Below are 12,262 nucleotides of genomic sequence, written 5' to 3' on the forward strand. Positions count from 1 at the left end.
CCTATGGGGTTGCAAACCCCTTCAGCTCCTTCAGTCCTTTCTCTAACTCCTCCATTGGGATCCTCGGGCTCAGTCCAATGATTGGCTGTTAGCATCCGCCTCTGTATTTGCCAGACTCTGGCAGAGCCTCCCGGGAGATAGCTATAACAGACTTTCAATTCTGTTTTTATATCATGGAATGAGCTCAGTAATCTCCTAGACTACTACCCGCAAACCTATGACAAATGATGAATATGATTGCAGTCAAGTCAGTGAAACAAATAAGGGACCAAGGTATTGTCACATCAAACACCCATCCTAATTTTGCAGTTTGTCTCAAAACTTGCCATGGTGACTATTGGAAATACAGTTATAACTGAAAAATCCAGGAGACTTTATCGCGTTAGTCAATTAAGGAAGTAGTGCACTAGTAGAAATTTCAGGAAATGGAGCTGCCTTTGTGAAAATGTTAACAGAGATTTATTCTTGAGTCAGGAAACAGGGGAAGTTGTCAGGGAAACAAGACATTTCTGTAGATTTGATGCTTTGGGAGAGAACAAAATGCCAATATTGGGAATTTTAATGAGGCTTATCTAAAAAGAAGGAAATCTAAGAAACAAAACTTGTAATTGGTCATAGAGCAGCGCTCACTCCTTAGCTGAAAGACAGAGAGGGATGCTTGATATCATGTATTAAACTTGTTTGGTGCTCAAAACAAAACTGTGAGGGAAACTTAACATTTTGTCTCATTTAATCACTGTCCCTGAGGGATTCCATCTGATGCTAGTGTATTATAGTTTGGTCAAACACCAGAATTCATTTGCTACCTTAATGACAAGTTCAGCCCTAAGACCTTCCAAGTCTGGTTGCCTATGTCAGACAGTAGCAGATTCAGGAACTTATTTCATCACTGTCATCTCTAAATCACTTCAGATAAGAATAACAATAATTCAAAAGAATTTAGAGGAATGAAACTAAACACTTAAACCACTTGGTTAGTATATTAATATAGGAAATATAGAATATTAATATTAGAAGCTCAGGCCTCTAGTGATATGCCTAATATTTATGCCCTATTTAAAGATATGGATGTTATTTCAAGTCTTTTTCAGACTTTCAATTGTGTGTTTATATCATGGAATGAACTCAGTAATCTTTCAGATAAAGCTATAGTCCAATTGTTAAACAGAGCTCAAGGAAGTACCTGAGAAAAATTTGCATCTCCATGGATTTACCACACAGTCTTCATCAGCCCATACATAAAAAACAAAGGCGTTTTGATGCTGCTTGTGACTATCGTTTATTTCATAGAAGATAAAAGTTAGAGAGGAGGGAGAGAGAATAGTCAGGGTAAATAATTGCAGGAAATCAAATCAAGGGTGTTCTAATCTGGTCCAGAAAGATCAAAAGTAGAAGATACAAACTCATCCCAACGTAAATTTTTCTTTCAGTGTGTTAACCAATGCAAGCAATGCTGTAAGAGAGAAAAAGTAAGAAGATTTATTGAGTCTTCATTTTTTTGTTTTAACCTGAAGGAGGACTAACAACACTACTATGTTCAGCAGAAGCCAAAAGAAACATAAACCAAGAAACGAAAAAGACAAAAATAAACAAACAAAAACACCCACCCACCCAAAGAAAACTGTGAAATTTTCATCCCTCAAAGGTAAAAGTTGCTCTTGCTCCAGGCTCTGTCCTCTCACCCTTTCTTCCCTCTCTTCCCATTCCCTTCCTCCCCTCTTTCCACATGCTTCTCTCTCTCTCTCTCTCTCTCTCTCTCTCTCTCTCTCTCTCTCTCTCTTGCTCTCTCTCTCTCTCTCTCTTGCTCTCTCTCTCTCTCGCCCCTCCCCCTGCCCTGAATAAACTCTGTTCTATACTTAAAAAAAAAAAGGTGAAAGTCACAGATGTGGTGGTGGCAGAGGCCTGGAACTCTAACCTTCAGGAATTAGTGGCAGGAAAGTGAGGAATTCATGGTTAGTCTGGACTACATGGGGAAGCACTGTCTCAAATATAAACAAGCCAACAAATTTTCCTTTCCTATTCCTATCTACATACATGTAGCCTCCTATGGAGTCATTAGTCCGAATATTTTACAGAGTTTAAAAGGAGGATGATTAGCATTAATTTTTATTCTATTAGTGCACAAAGAATCCAGCTTCTCTGATTAAGAAATTATAGCCATTTACTCACTCAACATCTGCCCAGTACAGATCACCAAGCAAAATGACAAACAACAGTCCAGATATGAGAGAGGAGAAGATTCCTCAGCACCTTGTCCTCTGAGGCAAACACCATCCTCCATCACCGCCCTTTCTCTCAGAGAAAAGCTGCTCATTTGAAGCCTACCATTCTTTCATTTTATATATATTCAGTATATATTACCTGGACTAATTTTCTTGAGATCTGAATCATATGAAAAATGTGAATTTTATAACAATATATCTGACTTATGCATGTAACATAATATAATAAATATAATATATTACAATATAATATAATTGGTATCATTTTAAAGTTGAAGGGCAAGGAAAAACCCCAAATAAAAAATAATCCCTCGACCCGCGGATCCCGGCCCACAGCAGCTCTCTGCTCCCAGACCCGGTGAGAGAGAGACCCAACCGCCTGGTCAGGTGGGCACTCCTGAGGCTGCAGAGCGGAAGAGACCACCAACACTGCTCACCCCTGCCCACGTCCCTGGCCCAAGAGGAAACTGTATAAGGCCTCTGGGCTCCCGTGGGGGAGGGCCCAGGAGCGGCAGGACACCTGCCTGAGACACCGCCGGAACCTGAAAGAAACAGACCGGATAAACAGTTCTCTGCACCCAAATCCCGTGGGAGGGAGAGCTAAACCTTCAGAGAGGCAGACAAGCCTGGGAAACCAGAAGAGACTGCTCCCTGCACACACATCTCGGACGCCAGAGGAAAAAGCCAAAGACCATCTGGAACCCTGGTGCACTGAAGCTCCCGGAAGGGGCGGCACAGGTCTTCCTGGTTGCTGCCGCTGCAGAGAGCCCCTGGACAGCACCCCACGAGCGAACCTGAGCCTCGGGACCACAGGTAAGACCAAATTTTCTGCTGCAAGAAAGCTGCCTGGTGAGCTTGGGACACACGGAAGCAGAATTTCTCTAGGACCGGGCACGTTCTGTGTTTACCGGAAGTCGCACACCCGCAGATCCCGGCCCGCAGCAGCTCTCTGCTCCCAGACCCGGTGAGAGAGAGACCCAACCGCCTGGTCAGGTGGGCACTCCTGAGGCTGCAGAGCGGAAGAGACCACCAACACTGCTCACCCCTGCCCACTTCCCTGGCCCAAGAGGAAACTGTATAAGGCCTCTGGGCTCCTGTGGGGGAGGGCCCAGGAGTGGCAGGACACCTGCCTGAGACACCGCCGGAACCTGAAAGAAACAGACCGGATAAACAGTTCTCTGCACCCAAATCCCGTGGGAGGGAGAGCTAAACCTTCAGAGAGGCAGACAAGCGTGGCAAACCAGAAGAGACTGCTCCCTGAACACACATCTCGGACGCCAGAGGAAAAAGCCAAAGATCATCTGGAACCCTGGTGCACTGAAGCTCCCGGAAGGGGCGGCACAGGTCTTCCTGGTTGCTGCCGCTGCAGAGAGCCCCTGGGCAGCACCCCACGAGCGAACTTGAGCCTCGGGACCACAGGTAAGACCAAATTTTCTGCTGCAAGAAAGCTGCTTGGTGAACTCAAGACACAGGCCCACAGGAACAGCTGAAGACCTGTAGAGAGGAAAAACTACACGCCCGAAAGCAGAACACTCTGTCCCCATAACTGACTGAAAGAGAGGAAAACAGGTCTACAGCACTCCTGACACACAGGCTTATAGGACAGTCTAGCCACTGTCAGAAATAGAAGAACAAAGTAACACTAGAGATAATCTGATGGCGAGAGGCAAGCGCAGGAACACAAGCAACAGAAACCAAGACTACATGCCATCATCAGAGCCCAATTCTCCCACCAAAACAAACATGGAATATCCAAACACACCAGAAAAGCAAGATCTAGTTTCAAAATCATATTTGATCATGATGCTGGAGGACTTCAAGAAAGACATGAACACACTTAGGGAAACACAGGAAAACATTAATAAACAAGTAGAAGCCTACAGAGAGGAATCGCAAAAATCCCTAAAAGAATTCCAGGAAAACACAATCAAAGAGTTGAAGGAATTAAAAATGGAAATAGAAGCAATCAAGAAAGAACACATGGAAACAACCCTGGATATAGAAAACCAAAAGAAGAGACAAGGAGCTGTAGATACAAGCTTCACCAACAGAATACAAGAGATGGAAGAGAGAATCTCAGGAGCAGAAGATTCCATAGAAATCATTGACTCAACTGTCAAAGATAATGTAAAGCGGAAAACGCTACTGGTCCAAAACATACAGGAAATCCAGGACTCAATGAGAAGATCAAACCTAAGGATAATAGGTATAGAAGAGAGTGAAGACTCCCAGCTCAAAGGACCAGTAAATATCTTCAACAAAATCATAGAAGAAAACTTCCCTAACCTAAAAAAAGAGATACCCATAGACATACAAGAAGCCTACAGAACTCCAAATAGATTGGACCAGAAAAGAAACACCTCCCGTCACATAATTGTCAAAACACCAAACACACAAAATAAAGAAAGAATATTAAAAGCAGTAAGGGAAAAAGGTCAAGTAACATATAAAGGGAGACCTATCAGAATCACACTAGACTTCTCGCCAGAAACTATGAAGGCCAGAAGATCCTGGACTGATGTCATACAGACCCTAAGATAACACAAATGCCAGCCCAGGTTACTGTATCCAGCAAAACTCTCAATTAACATTGATGGAGAAACCAAGATATTCCATGACAAAACCAAATTTACACAATATCTTTCTACAAATCCAGCACTACAAAGGATAATAAATGGTAAAGCCCAACATAAGGAGGCAAGCTATACCCTAGAAGAAGCGAGAAACTAATCGTCTTGGCAACAAAACAAAGAGAATGAAAGCACACAAACATAACCTCACATCCAAATATGAATATAAAGGGAAACAATAATCACTATTCCTTAATATCTCTCAATATCAATGGCCTCAACTCCCCAATAAAAAGACATAGATTAACAAACTGGATACGCAACGAGGACCCTGCATTCTGCTGCCTACAGGAAACACACCTCAGAGACAAAGACAGACACTACCTCAGAGTGAAAGGCTGGAAAACAACTTTCCAAGCAAATGGTCAGAAGAAGCAAGCTGGAGTAGCCATTCTAATATCAAATAAAATCAATTTCCAACTAAAAGTCATCAAAAAAGATAAGGAAGGACACTTCATATTCATCAAAGGAAAAGTCAACCAAGATGAACTCTCAATCCTAAATATCTATGCCCCAAATACAAGGGCACCTACATACGTAAAAGAAACCTTACTAAAGCTCAAAACACACATTGCACCTCACACAATAATAGTGGGAGATTTCAACACCCCACTCTCATCAATGGACAGATCATGGAAACAGAAATTAAACAGTGATGTAGACAGACTAAGAGAAGTCATGAGCCAAATGGACTTAACGGATACTTATAGAACATTCTATCCTAAAGCAAAAGGATATACCTTCTTCTCAGCTCCTCATGGTACTTTCTCCAAAATTGACCATATAATTGGTCAAAAAACGGGCCTCAACAGGTACAGAAAGATAGAAATATTCCCATGCGTGCTATCGGACCACCACGGCCTAAAACTGGTCTTCAATAACAGTAAGGGAAGAATGCCCACATATACGTGGAAATTGAACAATGCTCTACTCAATGATAACCTGGTCAAGGAAGAAATAAAGAAAGAAATTAAAAACTTTTTAGAATTTAATGAAAATGAAGATACAACATACCCAAACTTATGGGACACAATGAAAGCTGTGCTAAGAGGAAAACTCATAGCGCTGAGTGCCTGCAGAAAGAAACAGGAAAGAGCATATGTCAGCAGCTTGACAGCACACCTAAAAGCTCTAGAACAAAAAGAAGCAAATACACCCAGGAGGAGTAGAAGGCAGGAAATAATCAAACTCAGAGCTGAAATCAACCAAGTAGAAACAAAAAGGACCATAGAAAGAATCAACAGAACCAAAAGTTGGTTCTTTGAGAAAATCAACAAGATAGATAAATCCTTAGCCAGACTAACGAGAGGACACAGAGAGTGCGTCCAAATTAACAAAATCAGAAATGAAAAGGGAGACATAACTACAGATTCAGAGGAAATTCAAAAAATCATCAGATCTTACTATAAAAACCTATATTCAACAAAACTTGAAAATCTTCAGGAAATGGACAAATTCCTAGACAGATACCAGGTATCGAAGTTAAATCAGGAACAGATAAACCAGTTAAACAACCCCATAACTCCTAAGGAAATAGAAGCAGTCATTAAAGGTCTCCCAACCAAAAAGAGCCCAGGTCCAGACGGGTTTAGTGCAGAATTCTATCAAACCTTCATAGAAGACCTCATACCAATATTATCCAAACTATTCCACAAAATTGAAACAGATGGAGCCCTACCGAATTCCTTCTACGAAGCCACAATTACTCTCATACCTAAACCACACAAAGACACAACAAAGAAAGAGAACTTCAGACCAATTTCCCTTATGAATATCGACGCAAAAATACTCAATAAAATTCTGGCAAACCGAATTCAAGAGCACATCAAAACAATCATCCACCATGACCAAGTAGGCTTCATCCCAGGCATGCAGGGATGGTTTAATATACGGAAAACCATCAACGTGATCCATTATATAAACAAACTGAAAGAACAGAACCACATGATCATTTCATTAGATGCTGAGAAAGCATTTGACAAAATTCAACACCCCTTCATGATAAAAGTCCTGGAAAGAATAGGAATTCAAGGCCCATACCTAAACATAGTAAAAGCCATATACAGCAAACCAGTTGCTAACATTAAACTAAATGGAGAGAAACTTGAAGCAATCCCACTAAAATCAGGGACTAGACAAGGCTGCCCACTCTCTCCCTACTTATTCAATATAGTTCTTGAAGTTCTAGCCAGAGCAATCAGACAACAAAAGGAGATCAAAGGGATACAGATCGGAAAAGAAGAGGTCAAAATATCACTATTTGCAGATGACATGATAGTATATTTAAGTGATCCCAAAAGTTCCACCAGAGAACTACTAAAGCTGATAAACAACTTCAGCAAAGTGGCTGGGTATAAAATTAACTCAAATAAATCAGTTGCCTTCCTCTATACAAAAGAGAAACAAGCCGAGAAAGAAATTAGGGAAACGACACCCTTCATAATAGACCCAAATAATATAAAGTACCTCGGTGTGACTTTAACCAAGCAAGTAAAAGATCTGTACAATAAGAACTTCAAGACACTGAGGAAAGAAATTGAAGAAGACCTCAGAAGATGGAAAGATCTCCCATGCTCATGGATTGGCAGGATTAATAAAGTAAAAATGGCCATTTTACCAAAAGCAATCTACAGATTCAATGCAATCCCCATCAAAATACCAATCCAATTCTTCAAAGAGTTAGACAGAACAATTTGCAAATTCATCTGGAATAACAAAAAACCCAGGATAGCTAAAGCTATCCTCAACAATAAAAGGACTTCAGGGGGAATCACTATCCCTGAACTCAAGCAGTATTACAGAGCAATAGTGATAAAAACTGCATGGTATTGGTACAGAGACAGACAGATAGACCAATGGAGTAGAATTGAAGACCCAGAAATGAACCCACACACCTATGGTCACTTGATTTTTGACAAAGGAGCCAAAACCATCCAATGGAAAAAAGATAGCATTTTCAGCAAATGGTGCTGGTTCAACTGGAGGGCAACATGTAGAAGAATGCAGATCGATCCATGCTTATCACCCTGTACAAAGCTTAAGTCCAAGTGGATCAAGGACCTCCACATCAAACCAGACACACTCAAACTAATAGAAGGAAAACTAGGGAAGCATCTGGAACACATGGGCACTGGAAAAAATTTCCTGAACAAAACACCAATGGCTTATGCTCTAAGATCAAGAATCGACAAATGGGATCTCATAAAACTGCAAAGCTTCTGTAAGGCAAAGGACACTGTGGTTAGGACAAAACGGCAACCAACAGATTGGGAAAAGATCTTTACCAATCCTACAACAGATAGAGGCCTTATATCCAAAATATACAAAGAACTCAAGAAGTTAGACCGCAGGGAAACAAATAACCCTATTAAAAAATGGGGTTCAGAGCTAAACAAAGAATTCACAGCTGAGGAATGCCGAATGGCTGAGAAACACCTAAAGAAATGTTCAACATCTTTAGTCATAAGGGAAATGCAAATCAAAACAACCCTGAGATTTCACCTCACACCAGTGCGATTGGCTAAGTTCAAAAACTCAGGTGACAGCAGATGCTGGCGAGGATGTGGAGAAAGAGGAACACTCCTCCATTGTTGGTGGGATTGCAGACTGGTACAACCATTCTGGAAATCAGTCTGGAGGTTCCTCAGAAAATTGGACATTGAACTGCCTGAGGATCCAGCTATACCTCTCTTGGGCATATACCCAAAAGATGCCTCAACATATAAAAGAGACACGTGCTCCACTATGTTCATCGCAGCCTTATTTATAATAGCCAGAAAATGGAAAGAACCCAGATGCCCTTCAACAGAGGAATGGATACAGAAAATGTGGTACATCTACACAATGGAATATTACTCAGCTATCAAAAACAACGAGTTTATGAAATTCGTAGGCAAATGGTTGGAACTGGAAAATATCATCCTGAGTGAGCTAACCCAATCACAGAAAGACATACATGGTATGCACTCATTGATAAGTGGCTATTAGCTCAAATGCTTGAATTACCCTAGATCCCTAGAACAAACGAAACTCAAGACGGATGATCAAAAGGTGAATGCTTCACTCCTTCTTTAAATGAGGAAAAAGAATACCCTTGGCAGGGAAGGGAGAGGCAACGATTAAAACAGAGACTTAAGGAACACCCATTCAGAGCCTGCCCCATATGTGGCCCATACATATACAGCCACCCAATTAGACAAGATGGATGAAGCAAAGAAGTGCAGACCGACAGGAGCCGGATGTAGATCGCTCCTGAGAGACACAGCCAGAATACAGCAAATACAGAGGCGAATGCCAGCAGCAAACCACTGAACTGAGAATAGGTCCCCTATTGAAGGAATCAGAGAAAGAACTGGAAGAGCTTGAAGGGGCTCGAGACCCCAAAAGTACAACAATGCCAACCAACCAGAGCTTCCAGGGACTAAGCCACTACCTAAAGACTATACATGGACTGACCCTGGACTCTGACCCCATAGGTAGCAATGAATATCCTAGTAAGAGCACCAGTGGAAGGGGAAGCCCTGGGTCCTGCTAAGACTGAACCCCCCAGTGAACTAGTCTATGGGGGGAGGGCGGCAATGGGGGGAGGGTTGGGAGGGGAACACCCATAAGGAAGGGGAGGGGGGAGGGGGATGTTTGCCCGGAAACCGGGAAAGGGAATAACACTCGAAATGTATATAAGAAATACTCAAGTTAATAAAAAAAAAATAATCCGTCATCCGTAATAAAATTTTAAACTTTTAGAAATCTACTGATGTATGCTGTAACAGTCATCCATGGAAGACCTCATCACAAAGCCATTTTCTTCTCCTATTTTTAAAATAGTCTCTAAGCTGAACAAAATTTATATTTAAGAAAAAGAAAAACCATGCACAGTTGCCATGCTACATGGAGAGACACTTTACACTTTCGATGATTTCTGCCGAAAGTACATTGTCTCTAATGGACCCTAATATTGCAAGCGTGATGCAGTTAAAATTGATAACACACTCTTGTCAACTTCTGATCTTTCTGGTACTTATATAGACAATATGATGGATTTAGAAAAGAGAAATAAAAGAAAAGTCTCCTTACCCTCTCCCCCTTCCTCCCTAAAATACACTTCACTATGGCCATGGGGAACCTAAGGAATCTATGAGTCCCATAAGGAACAAAGTTAGATGAAATATTCTTAAAGGGTTTTGGGCTGTTATTCCTCTTCTTCCTCTCCATCATCATCCCCTTCTTCCTCATCGGAGGACTCATCTGCAGTAGTGTCCTCATCACCTGAATCTTCCTGATCCTGGTCAGCAGGCGCATCACCATCGCCGGCATCACTAGTTCCATCAGAGGACTCAGCATCTTGCTGTCCATCAGTAGCGTCTGCCTGAGTTCCAGAGTCAGTGGTTCCATCAGCTGAAATTAGGAGGAAAACCTCCAAGTGAGATACTGACTCTTCTTTGGAATGATATTGGTCCCACCCAGAATTATACATTCATTCCATATTCCGAATTCACTAATTCTGTCAAATACTTCGTCTATCATATATGTTATTGCTTTATCTTTCATGACCTTACAATGACCTTGGGCAATGACACCCAACCAAGACACAAGCAAGTACTTAGTGACAGGCATGAACACAAAAATAAAACCCAAACCCAAATCCACAGAGAAACTTCTAGGCAAAAGCCTCCAATGCCAGTTCCACGAAGGGAAACAAACATCATTCTGAGACTAGCACAGTGATGCAAACAACAGGCCTCTGCTGCTGCCTCAACTCACCTGGCAATACGTCCCAGGCCCTCACTCCATGCCACCTTCAGGAATTTGTTGTCTGTTCCAGTGACAATTGCTCTCTTTTATACACAGGAGTTATATATTCAGTCCCTTAATTTGTGGAAGGCCTTCCATGCACACACATGTAAGAGTTAAGCTACAGTATCAGACTTCATGACCTGTGTCTACTGCATAAGAACAATAAATGCCTAGAGCTCCTCTAAGTCCATATCAGAGGCTAATTATCCTTAGAGGAAGAATAGAATGATATCTTTACATTCAAAATAATTTTATAACCAGGAATGCAGCTTTCTGTGGTTTTTACTAAAATTTTCTCCCATCTCATAATATGCAAATGACATTGGTTACCGAGAGGCTATGGAGGGAAAATGGTTATGGTAGGAAAGTAATAGACTCAGGCTCACCAGTATCAGAAGTGTCAGCAGTGTCTGTCCCTGCGTCCTCTGAAGAAAAATAAGCAAAATAAGACAGAAGAACTTAAGCAACATTTTGATGAGATAGAGAATGTGAACAATTCTTTAGATAATTACAACCAAGTAGATAGATTGAGGGAAGCACATGCACAGGTAAAAGAAAACCTTTGAAATCTCACGTGGTAAGTTTTGCTTCCCTGGAATAGGTCTTTAATCACCTTCTCAAATGTAGCTTATTGATCCTAACAAAGCATTTCAGTGACATGTTTAGAATAGAGGAAAAACTGGACTGAATTTGGAACTCCAGAGGAATCGACCTACCTACCTACCTACAATGATGTGCCAAAATGGAGGTGAGTGCCAGCAAGGTGACTCAGTAGGTAAAAGCTCTTCTCTTACAAGCTGGGTGATATGAGCTAAGGGGAGAGCTGACCCCTGTCTCTAATCTCCTCACATGCACCACAATATGTTTGAGACCCTGATACCATATGGCATATGCACACACACACACACACACACACACACACACACACACACACACACACAAATGATAAAAAAATGCAATCAAGATGCAAAGTGAATAAATAAATTAATAAAAAAGAAAAAACTGCTTAAGTTTAAAAATGGAGATAGAAGCAGGTACTAGATAGGAGGACAAGAAACAGCAGCATGTAGGCATCCGTAAATTCATGTTTCACAGAGTAAGTATCTTCACACATTCTGGTCCACATTTTAAGTTAAAGTAAAAATCTTCACTTACGGCAAGAGACTAGAATAGTGGAAACACCAAGCAACACAAGGAGTGCCAGGAACTTCATGGTGACAAGTAGAAGAGCAGCAGACACAGAAGGTCAGGCTCCAATACTTGGAGACAAGGAAGACTGTCGATACCGGGGTTCCACATCGCGGGACTATATATGGAGAGCTCACCAATCAGAAGCTGCCACAAGCTGGTAAGTCAGTGACAGGAAAGTTTGGGAAGTGAAGTAAATGAGAATCAACCGCACAGCCAGAGGCCATTTAGAAAGGTCATGACTTCAAATGTTTGACAAATCCTTGATTCTGAGAACATAGGTGTCCAGTCAAGCTGTTGTCCAGTAAAGAACTTTGGCTTTCTCTTGTGTGAGGCACAGGGCTGCCATACTCATAAACTCCAACCAGCTGAAGATGTCAGCATGGTCTTCCCACTGTCTGCATTGCTCCCTTCGACATAGTACAAGTT

General features: G+C 41.6%; 1 long non-coding RNA gene across 1 annotated transcript; it reads right to left on the minus strand.

The window, feature by feature from the left end:
* Nucleotides 1-1,254: 1,254 nt before the first annotated feature.
* Spt1l1 (salivary protein 1 like 1) lies at nucleotides 1,255-11,936 on the minus strand. Its single transcript, XR_015626096.1, has 4 exons — nucleotides 11,801-11,936; nucleotides 11,032-11,070; nucleotides 10,118-10,246; nucleotides 1,255-1,453 (listed from the first exon to the last, which is right to left on the minus strand). It is a non-coding gene; the product is annotated as a salivary protein 1 like 1 (long non-coding RNA).
* Nucleotides 11,937-12,262: the final 326 nt, after the last annotated feature.

This window comes from Rattus norvegicus, chromosome 7 (genome assembly GCF_021556685.1).
Source record: "Rattus norvegicus strain SHRSP/BbbUtx chromosome 7, alternate assembly SHRSP_T2T, whole genome shotgun sequence".
NCBI lineage: Eukaryota > Metazoa > Chordata > Mammalia > Rodentia > Muridae > Rattus > Rattus norvegicus.